At 42.9% G+C, this 22,456-nt stretch overlaps 1 long non-coding RNA gene across 1 annotated transcript in view; it reads right to left on the minus strand.

The window, feature by feature from the left end:
* Positions 1–22,456, minus strand: part of LOC102009338 — a 91,402-nt gene that overhangs the window by 19,292 nt on the left and 49,654 nt on the right. Inside the window, exon 2 of the long non-coding RNA XR_259187.2 lies at positions 5,497–5,586. This is a non-coding gene — a long non-coding RNA (uncharacterized LOC102009338). The remainder of the gene's footprint in view (positions 1–5,496; positions 5,587–22,456) is intronic.

Raw genomic sequence — 22,456 nt, forward strand, 5'->3', positions numbered from 1 at the left:
AAAATTCGGGGCTGGGGATTTAGCTCAGCGGCAAAGCACCTGCCTGGCAAGCGCAAGGTCGTGACTTCAGTTCCTGGTACCGGAGAAAAACCAAAAACAAAACAAAAAAAAATTACAAAATTCTTAGAAGATGTCAATTCATATATGACTCATTGAGGTAGGCTAACTTGGGTTCCCCTGGTATTTTGCAGCAGAAAAATGAAATAAATGGAATTAAATTGAACTAAAACATTAAAAAATGTTGATGTATTCCTTTTTGGATAACTGTATAGTGTTGCTACAAAAAGTCTAGTTCTATAGTGAAGATCCAATGAAATATATGCTATGGGTCAAATGAAGTTGGTGAAATAGATGAACTTGATATTCTGTGAAGCAAAATTGTTTGAGCCTCCCAGCACTTAGGGAAGCTGAGACAGAGAACTGCAAGTTTTTTGTCATCCTGGGCAACTGAGTGAGACTCTATCTCAAAATTTAAAAAAAAATGTTTTTAAAGGATAGGGATGTACATCAATGGCAGGATGCCCAAGGGGAAATTCCCAGTACCAAAAAAAAAAAAAAAAAAAAAAAAAGGTTGAACCTTAGCAATTTTATGGGGTTTATCTATTGTAATGTATGTGGTAACGCAGGGAATTTAAGACTGTTTCTGAACTTCAAGGGACATGCATGGATTTCGTTTCAGTTTGACCACATTACTGGTGTTGAACCCTTAGGCAATTTCATGCTTTAATCTCTCAGCTTTAGTGTCCCCTTTTTTAATGGGCACCATGGTATCTGTTCTTACCACATTGTGTGGGTTGGATGAATAATCTATACAAGTGCCTCATAGGGCTTTGTCCCCACAAAATGAAAGGGTGGCTTTCCAAACATTCATTTTAAGTCAATACCTTAGAACTCAGAAAGGATCAATCCTAAGTCTTCTTAAACCTCCTGTGATTTCCTATGATTTTAAGTGTTCTGGTCTTCAGGTCACCTTTCAGAAAAGCCACTTTTAGCAAAACCAGCTGTATGAATAGGTGAGGGTATCACACCAGGACATCTGCTTTGGATATCAGCTTCACCTTCAAAAGATATCCTGAATCTGGTTTCTATACCTCATTCTTCCAGGGGTAGTAGAATTTAAAGTAGCCAGAAAGACACAGAATAATTCTTTGGAATGCAATAGCTGGTAAATTGGGGGTGATCATACATAGGAAGTTCTTGTCTAGCCCGTCTCACTTCATAAGCAATCTGACAACTCCTGCAGGCCTGGTGGTATTCCCGTTGGCTTTACATAGGTGGTATGTATCTCCTTTCCTTCAGAGGACACTTCTCACCAGAAAAGTAAGTGCGTACACTCTGGATGATGTCTGTTCAGTGGTGTCCTGTTCTCAAGCACCTGTTCTACTTTTCTCAATTATACCTGCAGAGCAGCATAGCCTTGTATTTCTAAGCTTTGGGGATGATGAACATGGAACCCTGTGCATAAATCCAGTGACGTCCCTTGGGCTGTGATGACTTCCATGTAATATTTCATTCTGTTCTCACAAGTCTACAGAGATATCACTGCCATTTAGAGAAGAGGAAACAAGCTCAACCTTACTAAAGCCACATTACTAAGTAGTATGGGACCCCAGAATCTAGTTTTCAGCCAGTTCACTCTGGTGCCTCAGAAAATCAAGAACAACATAATAATAGAAACCTGTTGTAGAGGGTTTGTTTTTCTCAAAATAGAATTTCCACATCAAATAACCAGTTGAAGACAGACTATATTTCCTCAATCCACCTGCAAGTTCATTTACTCCATCCTTCAAAATAGGCCAGAATCATTCTGCCTTCCCTAAGGCCTAAAAGAGTGGTCTTTCTTCCTCTTTATGATTTTCTCTGTTCTACCTCTAAGGGGAATACTCTCCATGAAGTGATGTACCATTTCCAGCTTTAGTTTGTCACTGGGTATCTTTTAACTTTAGCAATAGTTTCCCACACCACAGGTTTTTCCTGTGTTGAAAATACCAGACTTTGCCTGCTTGCACCTTTAGAATCTGCAAGCCCAGGCTCCCCAGCACAAATCAATATTCTGCATTAGAGAAACGCAGGAATGAACCAGTAGAATTAGCAGTGTAATTTACTGTGCCGTGACTGCAGCTGGCAGGGACTGCAGAGGGGAGGAAGCAGATGTTTGTTTGCTAATGGTGGCTTTTTCGAGTAGTCGGAGGCCAATACCCCACCTCTCCATCAGCCAGTCTGTCCTGCTTAATAAAAAGAATAAGGGATATTCGGCTTCATTCAGTTCGTAATGACAGTTGAGTTCTTTTACTACTATTCAAAGCAATGTTCCATTTTTTTCATGGTTGTACTGTGGAATGATTGTATGACATTTTAGATTTGTTGTGGTGGAGAGGGGAAAGGATTTTGATACATATAAGTCAGAAATTTTGAAGGAGGTCAAAATTTATATATTTAAATGTACATTTTGCATATATGTATATTTATCTGGATATTGTGGTCAATGTACTTCACTGCTAACTTGGTAGACAGGAAAGGAAAGGGCAGTCAGAGACACTTGGTAGGACATGTGTGTTTTCCCTTGTTAAAGTCATGTAGTAATTTTCTCCCTCTAAAAAACAAAGAATAAATGTGTAACAAAACCTAATCAAGGAAAAACTGTAATGTCCAACCTTGCTTCCATGTGCAACCTCCTGAGAAGAAAACTAAGATGTCAAGAGGAGAAACACATTCTACTGAGAGGCCCCGGATGGAGGTGATACACTCTGAATCCACAGTGCTTGGTATCCACCTTTGTTTGCTTCCTCATCTGAATCTCATCTATGACATCAGGATTTATCTATCAAAAATATTTACTCAAGATACATCTTCTGAAGTTTGCTACAGCAAGTTTCTGAGCCAGGTTCAATCTCATATAGATAACAATTGAGGAAGATTTGTATCCATTCGGGAGATGAGGTTGGGGAGGATGTTTAAAGCGGAGAAGATGGGACAACATTTTAAAGAACACTGGTTCAGCTTGTAATTTCAGTGGGACTTACACAGGCAGAAGTATGGACAGGCCGGAAGGCTCTGAGGGAGAGAAAATGCCTCAGACTTGGCAGAGAAAAGTCTTGTGTTTGGAGAATGGAAAGGAGTCTCTCTGGCTGCCGTAGGACCGCGTGGGAAGCAGTCAGAGATTAGCCTGGAAAAGAAAAAAGGCCAAAGCTTGGAAGATTTTGAATTCCTAGCCTGGCCTTGTGCACTGCACTTGATGAACTACCAGACAAGACTGAGGGGCTCGGCGCACGATCAACCTCACGATCAACCGTTTTGTGATGCCAGGAGGTCCCTGGTCAGACATGAGTCCAGAATTCCCGGGCGCAGAAGGTAGGAGACAATGGAGGCATGAACCAAGGTGATAACAGTGCGACTGAAACAGAAGCTAAGTTGAGAAGCGGATGCTAAAGGGCTGGAAATGCTGTTTCCCAAATGACTAAATGGATTTGACGGGAAGGTTTAGTCCAGGGAAGGAAGGTCAGTGGTGACTAAGGTTTACAACCTAGGGAATCTTGGGAACTGACTGCCATTAAACAAAATAGACCATCAAAGGAAGGAACTGATTTGGGGACATGCTGAGCACCTCAGTATGTCAAGAACGTTTCATGCATCATTTCACCTTATGTTCAGTTTTTATTGGTAGCTATATCATTCCCACTTTATTTCTGAGGAAACTAGAGCTAGGTAATAACCAATTTGTCCCAAGTCACACGGATAGTATGTGGCACAATGAGGATTTGAACTCTGCTCTGTCTGGCTCTTGAGCCTAAAACTGTTCTAGAGTTTTCCATTCATTTGTGTTCTGAAGAATTCCAGAGATCCTCAGAAACTCTGCAGGTTAATCTGGAGGAGCATGAGGCAGGTTAGGCCCTTGGATCCTCACTTTGGGCTTAACTGGTTTAAGATTTTCTTCAGTGAAGGCGTTCTCCTGCTGGCCAAATCAGCAATTGTATTCCCTCTCAAAAGAAGAGAAGGGCTTACTTTCAGACATGTGGAATATGAGGAAGATCGAACGGGACAGGGGAGGAGATTCAAATGTTAAATATGAAGAACTGATCTTATAGATGACTAACAGGTTCAGGAGTATGTGTGTAGAAAAGATCAATTAAAGGGGCTACCTACTTCCAGCTGGTATTAGTTTTCCAGTCTTAGGAATCACATTTACATATACCTCATATGAGTAATACCATTCAACTGGCAAGTGCTGGAATAGCTAACACTTTCAAGTCACACTGTGATGCCAGGTCCTGCTCTCATAAATATGTCTACATCCCTGCACCCATCAGATGGGTGTCCAACTCATCAAAGGTGCTATGTTTATTCCCAAGGCTGTTGTTTCCAGTTCCATTTCTTTTCTGTACTTTATAATTTCTATTGAGTAACATACAAACCAATGCAACATGAATGCAAACGAGAATGAAGTTATTGTTTCCAGGAAAAATACGTTGAATTGTTTGGAAATAATGAGCCAAGTTCCTTTGCTTCCCAATAAAGTGAGAATGAGATGGCAGTGAATTATTGGGGGAACTAGAAAAACTAGGCAAGTTCTGGAATCAGGTTGCCTTTCAAGTATCTTTAAATTCCTATATTTCTAAGAGACTAAAACTAGAAGTTGTAAGTGATGTATTGTGAATGCAGCTTATGCAGGAAAGTTGATTTTGACTGTAGGTGCCAGACCATGGCCCTACTTTAAAAGAGTGGTGACTAATCTCTCCTCATAAGTTTTAGATGAGAATAAAATGTTATGGGGGTTTGTTTGTATCATTTTATGATGCTGCATTTAAAATGATTTCTTTATTAAGTTACGGACACCAGTCCTGACCAAATGAGATAAGAATGCATCCACTAGGCCTTTCTAGTCCACAAACAGGGAAGGAATTTTTACCACTTTGAGCATAAGTCAATCACTTCAGTCAAACTAACTAGAAAATCTGTCAAGAAATAAAAAATTGTTGAACTGGGTAGAAGCTTCCCAGAACTCATAAACACGGAAGGGGGCTTAAGGGTCAGAGTTTAAATTTTAAATGACTTAATTATGATTTCCATTTGTAAAATCACGTGGAAAGAAGTCTCTTCTTCCTTGTGTAAGTTCAGTTATTACTAACGGGCACAATCCTACCAGTGCCTGTGATGACATAAAATACGGTTCCAGCTTGCACACAATGGAATACTGCAGAGGTATTTCTAACTGTGGGCACAAGGTCAGATTTTACTCTGCTGCCCTGGAGAAATATGAGGGACTGGAGCAAGCAGGAGAGGCCGCGCTGCTCCTCAGTAGCTGCTGCATTGTGACCCGGAAGCCCTGAGCGCTTGGCGCCAGGAGGGAGGCCTGGGTTTCTAATCAGCACAGCAGATAGGACGGGCTCTTCCCTTTGTGCATCCAGGCAGCACAGAGGGAGGGAGAGAGACCCGAGTGTGTGTGTGTGCATGTGTCTATGTGTGTGTGTGTGTGTGTGTGTGTGTGTGTGCAATCACCTGCTTCCCTTCTCTTGTTGCCATGGGTTACAGAGCCCAGAGCCAAATCGTGGGGCCAAGCACTCGGGGTGGAAATAACAGCATCACCCTCTGAAAAAGAAAGAGAAATTAGAAATAGAGAGTGGGAAAACAATGGCAAAAGAACAGAAATCCACATCCCGAGGTGGCCCGGCTGTGAACTATGGAAGTCAGGCAGCCCAACGGAGGGGTTCATAAATCTAGCCCTCACCCAACGCGCTGGCCTAAACAGTGATGAAGAGAAGGGAAGGAACACAAATCTCTACAGCAGTCTGCGCCTGCACCTACACAGGCCTCAGGTTTGGGTCTGCGAGCCACCTTGGAGAAGAATAAACAAAGTCTTTGAACAGCTAATTCAACAACTGTCAGAGAGCCCATGATCTGCATGGCATCATGGTGGACAGAGAGAGAGACAAGGCCAACAGAAAGGAGGCCGTGACCTTGGGGAGGCCACCATTTCACTGGGCATCTCACATCTGGAAGTCACACTTGTGCGCCGCACACTCAAACACTCATCACTCTTCTTATTTGGTGGCCTGTTAGTCCTAGTAACACACTTCCTCTCCTTTCCCTATGGCCTGTTTTGTGAAATGTGACAGAGTACAGAAGTAGAGGAGAATGCTCAACAAATCCAATCTTCTAATTTTGTAGACACATGAAAAATAAAACAGGGCTCAGATAGGACCCAGTGTGTTGTTTGTTTTGTTAGAGAATGAAAAATAAGAAAAATGAAAATCTAAATAGTGCAATTCATGTTTACTTGTATCCGTCTCAGATTGGATGACCAGGAGGTAAGAATCCCACATCACGTCAGAATAAAACATCAAGAAACAAAATAAATGGAATCTTTTCTGATAGGCCACATGCTGGCTCTGTATGGGAGAACCAGGGCCCCCTTGTAGCTAGCCTAGTGGATGGCAGGGTGTTTGGATATATGTCAGGAAGAATGTGCTTGTAGGGTGTGATCTATAAGCTTTTAAATTCAGGTCATGACACTGAGGTGACCTTCCAAGGTCAAATTCTTCCTACTTTAAATTCTGCCAAAGGAGCTGCATACCCAGATTCTTGTGGTGTGTGTAGACCTAAGCCATCTTCCCTAGGTTGGGGCAAGACTGTATTCTGTGCTTATCATATGCTATTGACAAGAAAAGATTCCCTTAGAGATTGTGGCTAATTTGCATGTCTAGTGAAAATGAGCTTCTTGATGGCACCTACTGACTAGCCATTTGCATCTTTCTTTCTTCTTCTGTCCCCCACTTGCTAAACACTGTGCTGTGTCTGGTCCCATCTTGACTTCCAGTGTATTTTGCCACCTCAAGAACTTAGATTGTCATACTAAAACATGACACTTATGTCTTCTGGCTGCTGCTGCAAAAACTTACTAATGCCCTAGCCCACCAGAGCAGAGACTGTGGCTTTGGTTCTTTCCTCCGGCACCCTCCTAGGGAAGGCTGAAGTCACAGAGGGGTGAGCCTGCCTCCTTCCCAGAGGGGTACAATGTTGCCTGCTCTCTTCTCTGCCCTCAGTTCCAATAGTACAGGCCAAGTTTAAAAAGCAAAGAAACTGTTGTTCCGCATGTCTTTGCAAACCTTCACCAATGAGCACTGGAGAGCCCTGGAGACACACAGGGAGTTGTAGTTGCACTTCGGAATGCAATCTGTCCAGGGAGCCCCAGGAAACAGGTGTCCGGGTTCACATCCTGTCAGGAGTACCAGAGCTATTGCAAATGCTTTAGAAAGGAGTTGAGCTTCTCTCTTCCAAAGAAATTAATCCACAGCCTAAATCCTGCTGCTGTTAATGGCTAGATGGCCTTGAGGTGGATTCTTAGCAAAGTCCTTTGATCTCTGCTGGCCTCTGGGGGCTGCATATTTCTCTCCGTAATCAAAGTGCAGAGATTTTTTTTTTCTTCCTGCAGGGGCCTATCTATATTTCCTGAGTTTTTCAACCCCTCCTTTGTATTTCACTCTCTTCCTCTCTTCCTTTCTCTGGATCACTCTTTTATGTACTCTTTGCACTTCTGACTCTGGGGCAAAAATGACCCCTACTTGGAATTTTGGGATTCAAAAGAAACCCACCACAGATTCTCCCAGAGCACCTGCCGTGTGTCTGCCGGCTCAGTGCCAGAGATACAACTGCAAGCATGGCGCATGAGCTTGCAGGCCTCATTGCACGCTTCTGCAGCATAAGACAAGTCAGGAGAAGTGAACTTTCGGCTAACAAAGAGGCAATTGGGGACAGGCAGATGGAAAAGCATACACAAAGGCCCTGAGTCCAGAGGGAACACATCATGGATGAAACCTGAATGGAAGTGGAGCGCTGGAGACCAGGGAGAAGTAGAGTATGGCAGAGACCTCAGGATGAGGCCAGGGGGGAGCAGGCTGTGGACATCTGTCAACTCTTACACATCAAGGAATTAGACTATCTTTCATGCAATGGGAGCTTTGAATGTTAGAATCAGGAGGGGTCTAATAAAATGTGTATCTTAGAAAGATGGATGCCAAGTTGGAGCAGGTTAGAGGGAGACTAGCGAGGGAGAAACTAGGCAGGAGTAGTTATGGCCTGGAGTAGAGAAGTGCCATAGAAATGGGGAAAGCCAAGTGGACTTAAGAAGTATTTAACAGAACTAACATCTAAGAGCTGTGCAAACTTGTGGATGAGCACAGCATGGGCTGCTTTGAGAAAGCTCATTAATTACGAATAGAAAGGCACAGTCACCTCAGCGGCCCATCATGGCACCTGCCCTGATCACAGCCCTGCCGAAGGGGCAGGTTGAGAGGAGCAGTGTCAGCCATTGTAACTCTGCTCCCCCTGGTTATAGTGGCTGAGACCAGGTGAGTCCTGGCCCCCAAGGCAAGCCATCCACACGAAAACCAAAGGTGTAATCTGGACAAATGAAGCTTTCTTTCTTGGAAATACAAACTATGAAAATGCCAAGGGAATGAAATAATTAGTCAGGAGAACTGCAGGGTTTTTTTTAACCACAAAAGTAACCTTTTATTTCAATTCTCACACTTCAGGCAGTTTTCACACATGAGAACAGCATATTCCTCACAGTGTCACTTACACTAATAACACATGTGCTTTGTTTTCCTGTCTTCTTTGGTAGGACTTACTTGGTAACTTGCTGGTCTTCCTGTTTTCTTAGGAGGTTCTCATGATGTTTTACCTGTCTGCTCACCAGTCTGCTGCAGAATTCTTTTGAAGAGCTCTTCGAGCAGATGCATACTGTTCTTCCTCTTTTATAGTTGATCATTTATCAATTCCAATCCCAATCCTCCAGCAAAATGTCTCTGTAATATTTTGTGCTTGCTATTTTCTTTGTAAAGTATGAAATGATTTATGCCTGATATATTTAGAATTGAGTAAAACACAATCATTGGCCAAAACTTCATGTTTCGAGTGACAGCATAGTTGCTGAATAACTGGTCAATATCTACCCTGCTTTTTGTTTGTCATAAAATGTGAGCATTTCTGGCTTCATTTGTGTTGAGGCTTCATTATCAACATTTTCTTGTTAGCTTGTTTGTTTTGAGACAAGGTCTCTGGCTGCGTCGTAGTCCAGGGTAGTCTGGAATTCACTATGTAGCACAGGCTGACCTTGAACTCACAGAGCCTCAGCCTCCTCAGTACTGGTATTACAAGCATGTGCCACCCCACCTGGCCTCACTGTCAATTTTATCACCTTGGTGTATTGTTGACAGTATCAGTACTGCTATATTTTTCCTCACCATCTAGGAGGCCAGTGTTATATCTTTCTGAAATCCAAAGATTGAACCATACATTTCTCTATTGGGAACTTGCAATATTTTTTCAGGAATCTCAGCTTTGTTCTTGCAAATAGTTCCTGTGCTGGTCAACTGGTGTTCTCTTAGCAAATGTAACATCAGTTGGTAACTAGTGAACTAATTATCTAATGTGGCATGTGGGCTACTTTTTGAAATAGTGCAACAAGTCTGTTCACAAAGTCATACAGTTTATTACTGTAAAAAGAAATACGGTGGTGGCTGAGTTCCAGGATAAATTTCTAAATTCAAGGGGCAAAGTGTCTTTGCACCTACCAGGGCATATATTTTCATACCGTATTTGGAAGATTTACTAGGTGTATGTTTTCAAAAGCAGCAACAGCCACAAAATAATTCAATGTGTTTATCAATCGTCATGTATTGAGCCATGTATGAATTGCTCAGCAGTTTGAAACAAAGGTTTCATCAAATAAGTGAATAGCAGCCAAACTGTCAGATTTTTTTTCTTTCTTCGTAGGTCTTTTTGTTGTTGAAACTTTGGCAATTTTGAAGGAAAACAAATCTCTCAAGTGTCCTTATTGTTCTAAAAATCTCAGTGTCACATCTGTCACTTCTCCATAAATCCTTTAGATTCTGGAAATTAGAATGATAAAGTCCTGCTATGAAGCTTTTAGTTCAGATAGTGAGGTATCATGATAAATATATTTTTGAGTATGATGATTGATGCATATAGAATGTTTTCTTGTATTTCATTAACAGTATACTTCAAAACATATTTTAGTGTATCATACATTACAAACAGTTTCCAAAAGAGAATCACAGTGTTGGCATTCTATTTATTTATTTTTTTTAAATTTATTTATTTATTTATTTTTTTTGTTTTTCTCCGGTACCAGGAACCAAACTCACGACCTTGCACTTGCCAGGCAGGCGCTTTTGCGGCTGAGCTAAATCCCCAGCCCCAGTGTTGGCATTCTATCCAGTAGGTTTTACCTAATACCATTTTCTGACCTAGTTCTAATATTGGATCATTCAGGTCTATAAGACCCTGACTGTTTTCTCCATCATCTGAATCAAGGTCTTCATTCTGTACTTCTCTGTCTGTCATATCTCTGTCATATATTGCTAACTTCTTTGGCCTATATTGATATAGGGGAAATACTGGATGTCAAATACAGCAAGTTTATGTTTCCTGAAGTCAAAGAGTGAATTCTAAGGAACAGTGGAGGTTAAGAGTAGGAAAATTTACTGGAGAAAAGGAATGGGGAATAGGAATAGTTCCTGAAAGACAAGAGGGGCGGGTCCTGAATGAGTTTCCCAAGAACTGCAGTTTTAGAGAATGATATACAGAGAGAATGGAGTGGGAAGGGACCTGTGCAAGCTGAAGATTATAAGGAAGAGGAAGATGTAAGTGATAGAAGCCTATCTGTAGAGAACATGTAGCAAATGACAAAAATAAGCAGGTAAACTAACAGCAGGAAAGAAAGAGCATAGGTGATTTCTAGAGCGATCTATGCCCCTGAGTATTTTCTATTTCCAATGCTGTCCCACAAGCATCTTAGCAATAAATCACTGGCATAGCTTGAGAGTCTCTGTTAATTGCAACAAGAGCAGAGCTGCAATGCTCACTAATACTTTGCCCAGTGTCACATGCTTATCTCCACCCACCATGCTCCAGAGACACCTGCCCGAGCTCTACTCCTCATGAGGAAGTCCACCACTCTGGTGACTCACTCAGAACCACCTTTGGCCACACTCAGTAGGTGCATCAAAATTAGAAAGAACGTGACGCCTCGTTCCAGAGATTTTGCTGTGTGACAGAATTTTAAACCCATGACATGTTCCAGTGGGTTGAAAATGTCTTTGAATGTGTGCTCCCATCTCCAGAGCTATGATTAATTACTGGCTGTTGCCGCTGGTTATGCCTGCAGCTCTCAGCAAGAAAATGAGTAAAAAGTATTTGAGCTTTTATATTCTCTGACAAAAAGCCTTTTTGGGAGGAAGAGAGGGAGGGAGGGACTTAGGGATGGAGGGTGGGAAGGAGGGAGGGAGGGAAGAGAGAGAAAAAGGCTGCATGTGATGCTGTAACAGGTTTCTATTTCCCGGGTAGCTTTGGGCAGCTCAGTGCGTCCTGATGCTGGCAGATAAGGTGTGTTGCTCCCTCCCCACACACACAGTTATCCTCATCGCTCTCTGTGCACATTTTTGAATTAGTTCCAGCTAGTTAGTGTCACTGCAGGACCATTTAGACTGCCATTGTTTGAGTATTGAACATACTCTTCGATGATGGATTCCCAGAAAAGGCAAAATCCATTATTTACACACAGTAGGAAAATAAAACTTCTCTCAGGCCCAAGACATGAAGATCAAGAAAGCTTTGCATCTTAGACAGTTGGAAATTTCACATTCAAATGGCTTTGTCAACTCCTTTAATCAATGTCCTTTGGAAAAACAAACTTAGCAGTTCAGCTCCTGTATTCAGTAGGGGTGAGATGTAACTAAGGATATTAGCTATCAATGGTTCATGGTCTGTTAGCCAGCACTGGCTTGGACTAGAGTCCAGCTCACTGACAGTGGAGCCTTAGGGTAGCCTCGAGCATCTGCAGTAAGTAAACAAAACACTAAACTCTCCAGATTTGAAAAGTACAGATAAGACAGCTGGGGTAGAATGGGAATTTCTCTGCAGCTGTAAGAAAGAGAAAGAAAGGAAGGAAGGAAGAAAGAAAGAAAATGAAAGCAAGCCTCCTCCCAGTGGATCAAATATATTCCTATGACATAATCCTAATAAGTTCAATTCACTATAGTAGGTTGTTGGTGTTCTCTGGACTACATTTCAACAGACACCCATAGGCTTCAGGCACAGTAAGGGACAGAGAATGTGAACAATCTCCCATGTGCTCCAGGGCCAGCCTGTCAAGAAAGGGAGGAGAACTGTGTTTGACAGCAAGAGCTCTGCCCAGCACCACCTCAGTGGGGACAGAACTATAAAAGAGTATTTCCCAAAACATCTGTCTAGGAATGGACTGGAGGCTACATAAGAAAAGGGGTCTACGGTCCAGGTAATGGGGGAAAAATGGGTGAAGTAAAGCCGAAGAGGCTTGTCTGTTGCAAGATTTCTCAGAGCTTTCAACAGGCTATGGAGCTACAAAAAGAGTACAGTTTACAGTCTCAGCAGCTTCGTTTCACCAGGCCCTTGGAGCTTGGAAGGAGCAGCACAGGCCCCAGAAGCACGTGCTGCGGAAGCGCTTTGGGAAAGGCGCTGTCCCCTTCCCTGCGGTCAGCTCTGGGCTTGCCTCGGGTATTCTGGTGCTCACTCTTTGTCCTCCTCTGGGCTCCTTAGAAGCCTTGTCTGTGCTGTCTCTCCCACCCAGCAGCCGCTCTGAATCCTTCCCTGCCCCGGTTGTGTCCTGTTTCCAGCCTTGCTCTGACACTGATTCTCTTCGCCTTTGTCCCACCAACCTCGCTGACTCCGTCTCATGGGGCTGGGTTCTTCTAGATTATATTCCCCCTGTGGTGGTCTTCGCTATTTTGAACAGAGTGCTTCCCTGGTTCTCCCTGGCACAGGATCTCAGAGCCACAGGTGACTGGGTGAAACCCTGCTGGCCGCTCTAGGCCCTCGATGGGATTTGATTTTTGATTTCTCAGGGGCGGAGCCAACAGCCAGACATAGTCCCTGCTTCCCACACCAGCTCTCTCCCAGACTTCTGCTGGAGAGATGTCCTGGGCTTCCTCATGCTCTACAGGCTCCAAGGTACTCCGAGGGTGTCTTCCAGGCTTTAGCTCTGTGGCTCCCACCCCCATTCATTTTTCTTGGCCAGTTACAGACCTTCTTGTCCTGGATAGAGGGAGCTCACTTGGGGCACAGAGACGCAGGAGGCAGGCGATGCTATCCTTCCAACCAATGCTTCCCAGGTTTCTTGAGCCCCACCCCCAGCCTCCTCCTCCTGCACCTCTTCCCTCCCACCCCATGCACCCTCCAGTGGGGCTTTTTTCTGCAGTACAGTCTGCATCTACTTAATATCAGTCATTTTTACATAAGTACAGTTTTCAGTTTTTACCTCCCCAGAACTTTTTTATGTAATATTAGGGAATGGAATGAGTGGCCTTGGGAAGTAGGTTAGAAAGATGTATTCCCTGGGTGCTAAAAATAAAAAAAAAAATTGCCTTTGCCTGCTGGTACTGCCCAGGACATTAAGTAGGGGGTCAAATGAGGGAGACACCAAATAACTGTGTGCCCCTGGCTAAGCACCCGGGCAGTGAAGAGAGGTATGCAGATGTCATACTTCAAAAAAGTCATACCCAGAGCTAACCATTTGGTACTGCAGTTATGGCTCTTCCCAGCCAAACTTTCATTTTTTACATTTTTATTTCTTATACTGCAAAATGGTAGTATTATTATATGACTTCGTAGTATGGGAAAGAAGACAAGAATGTGACCCAGAGTTCTAGTGATGCATTTTAAAATGAAGGGTCAGTCACCATTCAGACCTGGGAACTCAACCCCTACTGCACATGGGCAGAGCTGGCTGATGGGCAGAGCTGAAGCTCTGCCTGAGGCGACAGAATGGGAGCGACAGAATGGGAGCACTGGTCAGGCTGGGGACAGCGTTCAGCGACGTGGCCTGGCGGAAGGAAGGGCACTGCTGAGTTAAAGGATGCCCACTCTTCCCGGAAGTGGGAAGGTTGGCCCATGCCATCCACCACAGCTGTCCACAGAGATGCTCCTAGGCAGTCAGCACAGCAGCAGCCTCTCTTAGCTGTTGACTGAGGTGAGGTTTAGCACTGTTTCCTAAGTCCAGTTCCAGGCACTTGGTCCTCTGTGTGAACCTCTCTTGGTGTAGAAATGAAGCCGCTCAGTAAGGTCCCAGGATCCATCAGCCATCTTTGCCTTTCAGATTCCTATGTAAATCACCTCTTTACAGAGACCCTCCTGCACTGCTTCACATAAAATTACACCCTACACACACACACACACACACACACACACAATCTCCCATCCATCTTATTTCTCTCATGTGTTGTTTTCTAATATTAACTACACCTTACTTCCTTTTTTACTTTCTAGTCCTTTCTTCTCCACTCATGTCCAAGAATCTAAAGGCAAAAAGGCAGGGGTTTTACTTATTTGGTTTCATACTCTGTCCCCAGTGCCTAGCACAGTACCTGGCATGTAGTACATACTCAGTTAAATACAATGACTGATGTTGGGGAGGCTACAGGGAAAAAAGAACCTTTCAAACCGTTTGGGAGTATAAACCAGTACAACCACTATGGAAATCAGTATAGAGCTTCCTCAAAACACTGAAACTAGAAATTCCATTTAAGCCAGCTATTCCCCTTCTAGGTATCTTCCTGAAAGGTAAAGACATCATAGTACAGTGATACTTGCATACCCATGTTTATACCAGCACCATTCATAATAGCTAAACCTTGGAACATGTCCATCAACAGAGGAATGGATAAAGGAAGTGTGATGTTTACACACAGTGGAATACTACTCTGCCATAAAGAAACATAAGCTTGAGTTATTTGAAGGAAAACGGATGCAACTTGAGACTATGATGTTAAGTGCAATAAATCACTGTGGCATGGTTTCTTTTATATGAGATACCTAAATTACAAAGAGCAAAATAAAAGACAGAAAATCAAAAGCAGGGAGGCAGATCTTTCTCAAATGGGAAGGTTATCAAGAGGAAGAGAGAGGGGAAGGTGAGGGGATGAAAAGAGGAGTGAGGATGTGTGCTGTACCCGTACCAACTCCATACCAGGGATGTGAGTATCATGTACTGCAGATATGGACTACTAAAAATATAATGACTGAATCAGTAAATTAAAATTGTTGCTGGGCATGATGGTGCACACCTGTAACCTCAGCATTCAGGAGGCTGAGGCAGGAGAATTGCCCCAAGTTTGAGGCCACCTGGGCTACACGGTGAGTCAGGGCCAGCCTGAACTACATCACGAGACCCTGTCTCAAAAAAAAAAGACTTAAATTGTTAACCCTCCAAAACTGGACATTTTCCTCTCTTATAATGTTGAATCTTTTCTCTACCTTTACACACCCAATTTTCATGCATGTTTTTGGAAATGTGTTAAGGTATTGTCAACACTCGTGTTTAAAGTTAAGTGCTAAATTTTGGTGGGTAAAAATAATTATCTCAAAATCATTCAAGGTTATTTTTCTATTGCATGTATCATAAGTTACACATCTGATGGGTTTTTTTCTATATATAGACTTGGGTAGACCCTGACTTGCTCTTGACTACAAAGCATTTTCCTGTACTTTCAACTTTATCTGGTAAGTTTCCTGAAAGATGTCTAATAAAATTCTAGTGAATAGCAAGCAAACCGAGGAGAAGAAACAGGACTGAGGCACAGTGGTTCCCCAAGGTCACACAGCTCGAAGGAAACACGTTTAAATCAGAAACTAAGCATCACAAGTTTCTCACTGATGAGATTTCGGAAAAGCAGAAATGTTATATTAGAATGATATCATACATTAGGACATTATTTATTCCTAACTGAATTTCATTAATTTTTCAAGGCAGAGAGTGACTTCCAGAGGAAAGTCTTGAGTAAAGACACTATAGGGCATATTTATAAGAATCCACAGCTCTTAAAGCATCCATTTTGAAATGGAAGCTTATTTTAAGACATAAAGCGCATTTCTAATTAACTTTTACCACTTACTCAATAATTAGAAGCCTATTCCACCAGCAAACCTTTTAACATTTACTTTCCAAAACAGCACTTACAGGGACCTTGGCTGTCATTCACGGAACTGCCTCGTCTTTACATGAGAAAGCCATGACACTCAAAGTTCACACAACAGCACAAGCGAATTAGTGGCAAGGCCAACACTGGGGCACGTCTCTGACCGCCAGCTACCCTCTTCTTGTGAGATGGCCTCCTTGGACAGATGACAACCATCATTAGATCAACTTCCTGAACTCTTTATTCCGGGGCAGCTACTTCAAATCACGCCGGTATTTCACGCTATGTCATATTCCCAACACGTTGTGGCTCCACAGGTAATCAAGTATGAAAATGCAAAATGTCCAAGAATAAATGAAAAAGGAGGAATCAGAAGGATAAAGCCAGTGTCTTCTCCATCCCATCAGAAGTGATTGCGCCAAGCCGTTCAGCAGGGGCCAGCCTTGCTCTCGGGGCCCCGGAGAGCTGAGGCTGTCCTTAACTACGGCAGGGTCTCCGGAGAAGCCTGCACCTGGGGACCTGGGGACAGGAGCTGAGCAGGGCACTCTGCCTGCGTCTGTAATCCCTACCTCACCCAGCTCAGGCCCAGCGTTTGCTGAATTGAATCTGTGTCTGATTTAAAGCCAGCGGTGGAACATACTCTTCTTGATGTGCTAGAGGACAAGATGTCAGGTAAATCATCATTTTTCTTTGTTTAATTCTACCCTTGTTATTCCTTTCAATGAATACAGTTACAGACAGAAAAAAAAAAAACGTGTAATAACACATCACAGACCTCAGAGTTCAATAAATGTGTGGTGGTGATATTCCCATGGCTTCTCCCTACCCTAGACAGGTGTGTGGGTTCAATCACACAGTTTAATATAAAGGCATAGCACGAAGTCTCTTTGTGGTGATGAGATAATCCTGTATCTTTATTGTGGAGATGGTTCATACCTCTAGATATGGGATAAAATTGCATAAAATTTTGTACACTATCACAAATGGGCACAAGTAAAAATAACCTGAATTTTTAAAATTTGAACCTCAATATCTGAATAAATTCCGTGGATTGTACCGATGTTCATTCCCTCATTTGACTGATAGTAGACTACAATTATATGAGATGCTAGCACTGCGTGGAACTAGATGAAGGGCACCCGGTCTCTGAACTACTTTGCAGCTGCCTGTGAATCTAGAAACGTTCAAAAGTAAAAAGTTTTAAAAAGGATTCAAAATCTTTCCTTTTTGGTAACTTGAAGGAGATTTCATTCAAAATGTAGACATTATTATGTTTCTTCAGTTATTGCAAAAATTTAAGATAAAAGTAAAATTTTTTAGTAAAATGGGAAACATTTTTGCCAGTAAATGTGTTCCGAGAGTTTGACACGGATTATGCAAATGGCTGATTTGTGTTTTTGCCACTCACTTTTACATGTTATCTTTTTAAATATACAGTATAGGTGCTCAGATTTAAAATACTGCTCAGCAGCTGCCAAGTTTTAAAATTATAATAAGATCAGAGTGGCCGTCGCCTAAGAAAACCAAGCTCTTTTCCTACAGAAACTATAAAGAAAACATTAAAAACTCCAATGTGTTCTTAAGAAATATATAAGTACTTACATCTTTCTCCAAATGTATTTTATCTATGAACTGTGAAGAATCTAGCTTTCTGAGCGTCCACAGAAAGAGATAAAGCTCAGAATTTCATGCGCTCCTAGAGGAAATTTTATTTTCTATAATAAGCCAGGCAACTCAGAAGGAAGGGACTAATTTATAATTGACCACTAGGTGTCACTGTTGGTGGTGGCGTGGACGATAAAGAGGGGGAGGGGAAATTGAAATCTTAAGGGATCTTTTTGGTTTTGAGGTCTGACTTTTTTTTTTTTAACATAAAATTCTCACATTACTGCCGTTCTCCTTCCCTGCACTCAGAGGGATGACGTGGAAAGGAAATAGTGTGAAGACACACTTTCGGAGGTTGCGTACTCACCAACCACCAGGCCCCCTTAGGAAATGGAAACAAGGCTTACTATGGAGATATCACAGCCAACAAAAATGAGCTATGAAAGACGCTTCCATTTTAATAATTCCCTAAACACATGGCAGGAAAGCAGAAAAGGTCACTTCGTGTTCAGAGAAGGAAGTATCCCTCGGCCACGTTTGCCTGGTGCTGAGGAAATTAGATGAATAATTTATAAACAAGAGACCAAGGGGTCTGAGCCGAGGCGCGTCCGGAGCCTCGCCCAGAGGCGGTGCAGATAAACCCAGTGCAAGAGTCCTAGGAAGTCGAATGGGATTTAAGAAATGGGAACTTTTGCAAAGCCCAAGGACTCTCAGACAGTAAAGATTTTCCTGGTGTGCCTGGCACAGGATCAAGGGAGGCGAGACCGGCGGGACCGGCCTGGTGTCGGATGGGACTGGGTCGTGCACACCTTGCAAGGAGCGGGCCTGTCGCCAGCCTCAGGCCAGGGGTCTGTACCGGTGACTCAGGGTCCCAGATCTCCTGGGCAGGGCCTTGCAAAGCAAGCCGCGCGTGCCAGTGCTATTTCAGGCAGGCGTCTGTAGCTGGAGCTGTTATTCTTTCACTTCCTAAGAGGGAGAAAGTTGAAGAAAACCAAGGCGCTACAGTGGCGGGAGGTTGGGAAGAGAACCCCAACAAGGGGTTAAACGCCTCCCTAGCACCTGGAGGAGAATGTTTTTTTAAGGGAGAGAGGAATTGAACTGTAGAATCCCAAACTTTTCATATTTGAAAATTCTCCCTTGCTCATTTATGGTATAAACTTGTATCAGATAAAAACACTGTTTCCACTCTGTGCTTTAGATAGTTCTTAGGATACGGTGAGTAGGAAGCAAGTTAGTGAGATAATCATTTAAAAAAAGAGGGGTTAAAATGATAAAGGGGTGAAAGGACGGGAAAGAGAGGAGAGAGGAAGGAGATATAAAAAGAATTAAGATGTACCTGTATGGACTCCCCAAAATGAACGTAATTGCTATGAACTACAAATATGTACTAATAAAAATAAAATCTTAAATTATAAAAAGTAGTAAGCTACTAATACCAAGTGCTTACCGCTTGATAATTCCAGGTATTAGTCTCAGTGTTTTCCCTGTATTAACCCATTTAATTCTCAAACAACCATAGGAAGCAGACACTATTATTATTCCCATTATAAATAATGAAAATGAGTCAGAGGTCAAGCAGCTTGCTCAACACCACAGAGCTTGCAAAAAGCAGTCTGCCTGCTCAGTTACTGTGCAACAAAATCAGGACCCAAACTCTTGACTCTGAAGCTAATCACCCAGGCTCTCCTTGACAGGCCCTTTGCATCTCGTGTCTATGAAATATCTACCAAATTCAGATCCTAACCACTGAGATCCAGGCAATGTTTGCACAATCACCCTGTCTACCTGCTGCATTCTGGTAAAGCGCTACACCAAAACATGGACATCACACTGGAGTAAAAAGTGCCAAACCTCAACATCTGTGGCTTTTAGGAGTGATACTTCCAACCACTACCTCAGCTAAACCCTTCAGACCTCTCTCTGGACCAACTTCTGCTCATATTTCTGCATAATCTCTGGCCAGAATCAAGTAGCTATATGAGCCAATAGGTCAGATACTCATCCTGATGTACATGAAATTAGCTTGCAGAAAGTGTAAGCAACTGTAATTGGTAAGAAAACACTGATTTTTCAAGCTGTTTTTATTCTCCATGACACCTAGTAAAACTTTGCCAAAATAAGTTCAAACCAGTGGTATAAGTGTGCTCAAAATAGCTGAAGTTGGGACGGGAAATAGCTCAGCAGCACAAAACCTGCCTGGCAAGCACAAGATCCTGAGTTTGATTCCTGGAACCAAAACAACAACAACAACAACAAACAACACAGCTGAGGCTACATAAAATGCCTTTCAGGCACTGACTAGGTGGGTGGCAGAAATGTCCCCTTAATAACACTAGCAGCTTCACTGATTCTAATGTATAATTTCCTAGTCCTGCAGCAGCACCACAATTTGTCATTAGTGCAGGTGAGGAAGCCAGTTTCCTTAGCTGGAAATGAACCCACAATTAGTAGATAGCTGAGAAAACAACAAAACAAACAAATGATAAACAAAAATAAGAAAAGCACTTCCAGCAAATAAACTCAGAGGAAGTGTTTACTCTGGAAAATAAAAAATGAGTAGCAGAGCCCACAGAAGAGATCTTGTGAAGATCTTGTGTTACTTTCAGGATAGACACTAAGCATGATGATGGGATGATTTCCTTATTCCTGCTGTACTTCCAGGGAGTCAGGCTTATTTCACTGCCAAAGATCTGCTAGTGTATTACAGTTGTTCAGAGAAACAAAACAAATGGGATTACACACATGAATGTAAGTAATGGGAACTGGCTGTGTGATTTTAGAGGCCCAGCTGTGGCATTAGCAGAAATGGAAAAGACTGGAATTGGGAGGTGAGAATCACTGTTTGCACTTGCGGCCATTGTTTCTGTCCATGAGGCTGCTCAGAGACTGCTTGTGAGATGACTCTCTAAAACAAGACCGGATGTATCTTAAGTAACAAATTCAGCAAGCAATGAGGATGAAGAACAGAACCACCCCGACCAGTTTAGGTCTGGTTAAAGTCTGTGGATGCAGGCTCATGTAGGCCTGGGTTGGGATCCTCCTGCAACTGTCCTCCCAGGGGCAGCATCCAGAGTTGGATGGGTACTAGAGGACGTGTTCTGCAGAGGGACTGAGCCACACCCTCAATCAGAGCCATTTGTGGGACTCATAAACCAGGGAGGGAGCAAGTATACTCAGTTTTCCCTGAGGCTCTGGGCTCAGGGACTTCTAGAATGTCTCAGGCTCCACTCATTCTGTTCCCAGATGTGTCACCACCACCACAGTGATCAGTTGGATACAGTCTTAGGAATTCCCTTGCCAGAGGCTTGAAGAAGTGAGACTCTTCTTCTAAACGACCCACTGCTAAACAGTAAGATCCAGTATGAGAAAGGTGATGTTTTATTGATTATGGTACTTACCCTAACAGTTACAGACCTACAGCTTTTGCAAGAGACACTTGGTTCCTTCCAATTTCCATTCTTTTCTCTCTCTGTAGTAATGGGATCACAATTTTAATAAGGGTTGATAGGAGCTTGGACTAGAATTATGGTGGTAGAAATGTGGTGGGCATGAGCACTCTCTAAAAGTAAAACCAGCTGGAGTTGGCAATCAATGGATATGAGCAATGAGGGAGGAGAGGGAACTAAGATGACCCTCGGGTGTCTGACTTACAAAAGAGTGACGAGAGACACCAGGTTTGGGAGGAAGTCATAAGCCCCACTTTGAATGTTGACAAGAAGATCTGAAAGAGGCAGCTGGATGTACTAGTCTGCAGTTGAAAAGAGATGTCTAGTTTGTTAGCCATCTCAGTGAAGAAAAGAAAGTTCACCTAGAAAGAATTACTGAGGGAAATGGTGAAAGAGCCTGGTAGAGCACTGGTCTTTCCTGAGCGGGCAGTGAAGAATGAACCTTTCCAAATGAGACAACAGAAGTAAGAGATGGAGGCAAAACTGGACTTCCACATGATACCATGGAAAGCACAAGAACAGAATACGTCAAGGGGGCTGGGGATTTAGCTCAGTGGCACAGTGCCTACCTGGCAAGCTCGAGGTCGTGAGTTCGATTTCCAGTACTGGAAAAAAAAACAAACACCAAAAAAAAAGAGAAAAGAAAATACTTCAAGCAGAAGGGGCTGGCATATGGCATAAAATACGTTTGAGTGTAAGTAAAATGGAGACTGAAAAACAGAACTTGGATGTAACCCTTGGAGATCATGAGAGACACTGGGGAGAACTGTGATGAGGGAAGACAAATTAGACCAGGTCAGTGAGAGTTGGATATGTGAGAGACAGAGCCATAAATGCCTCCTTTCCTGCCGGCATCATCTTCCCCAGGTGTAGCTGTTTACGAGCAGAGAAGGACTAGTACAGTCTTGGTACAGTCTTACATACAGATTTCCTGTTCCCATCTAGTGTAACACTACCCGATGCATTACAGTCAGTTCTTCCTTGTGTTTTTAAGATGATTTTTGTCTTTGGTGGAACAAGAGCTTGAGCTGTTTTCCTGGCAAAGAAGATTACCCTAATCTCTTTGGTCAGAAAGCTAGACAAGGTTAGGAGCACAGCCCTGGGCCATGGAGGTGTCTCTTTCCCACCATCATCCATCCAACCCAGAGGACTGTCCAGCTGTGGACAGAGAGTTAACTGGGAATCAGATAATAGGATCTGGACCCTGTGGGCTATATAGAAGAGAAGGGGAAAGTGAATGTGTAGAAGAGGGAGAAATCAAGGAGGCATTCCACCACTCAAGCCCAGCAATCCAAACCTATTCACAGTACCTATTCAGACTTGCAAGGTGACTGGGAATAAGGGTGAGGAAGAGACAGCTGACTGAGTGGATAGATTGTATTTACCAAGGAAAGGGTTCTGATGACAAGGTTTTCAAATGGGAAAGGATGGGAA

This window comes from Chinchilla lanigera, unplaced genomic scaffold, assembly GCF_000276665.1.
Source record: "Chinchilla lanigera isolate Chin_1 unplaced genomic scaffold, ChiLan1.0 scaffold00002, whole genome shotgun sequence".
Taxonomy (NCBI): Eukaryota; Metazoa; Chordata; class Mammalia; order Rodentia; family Chinchillidae; genus Chinchilla; species Chinchilla lanigera.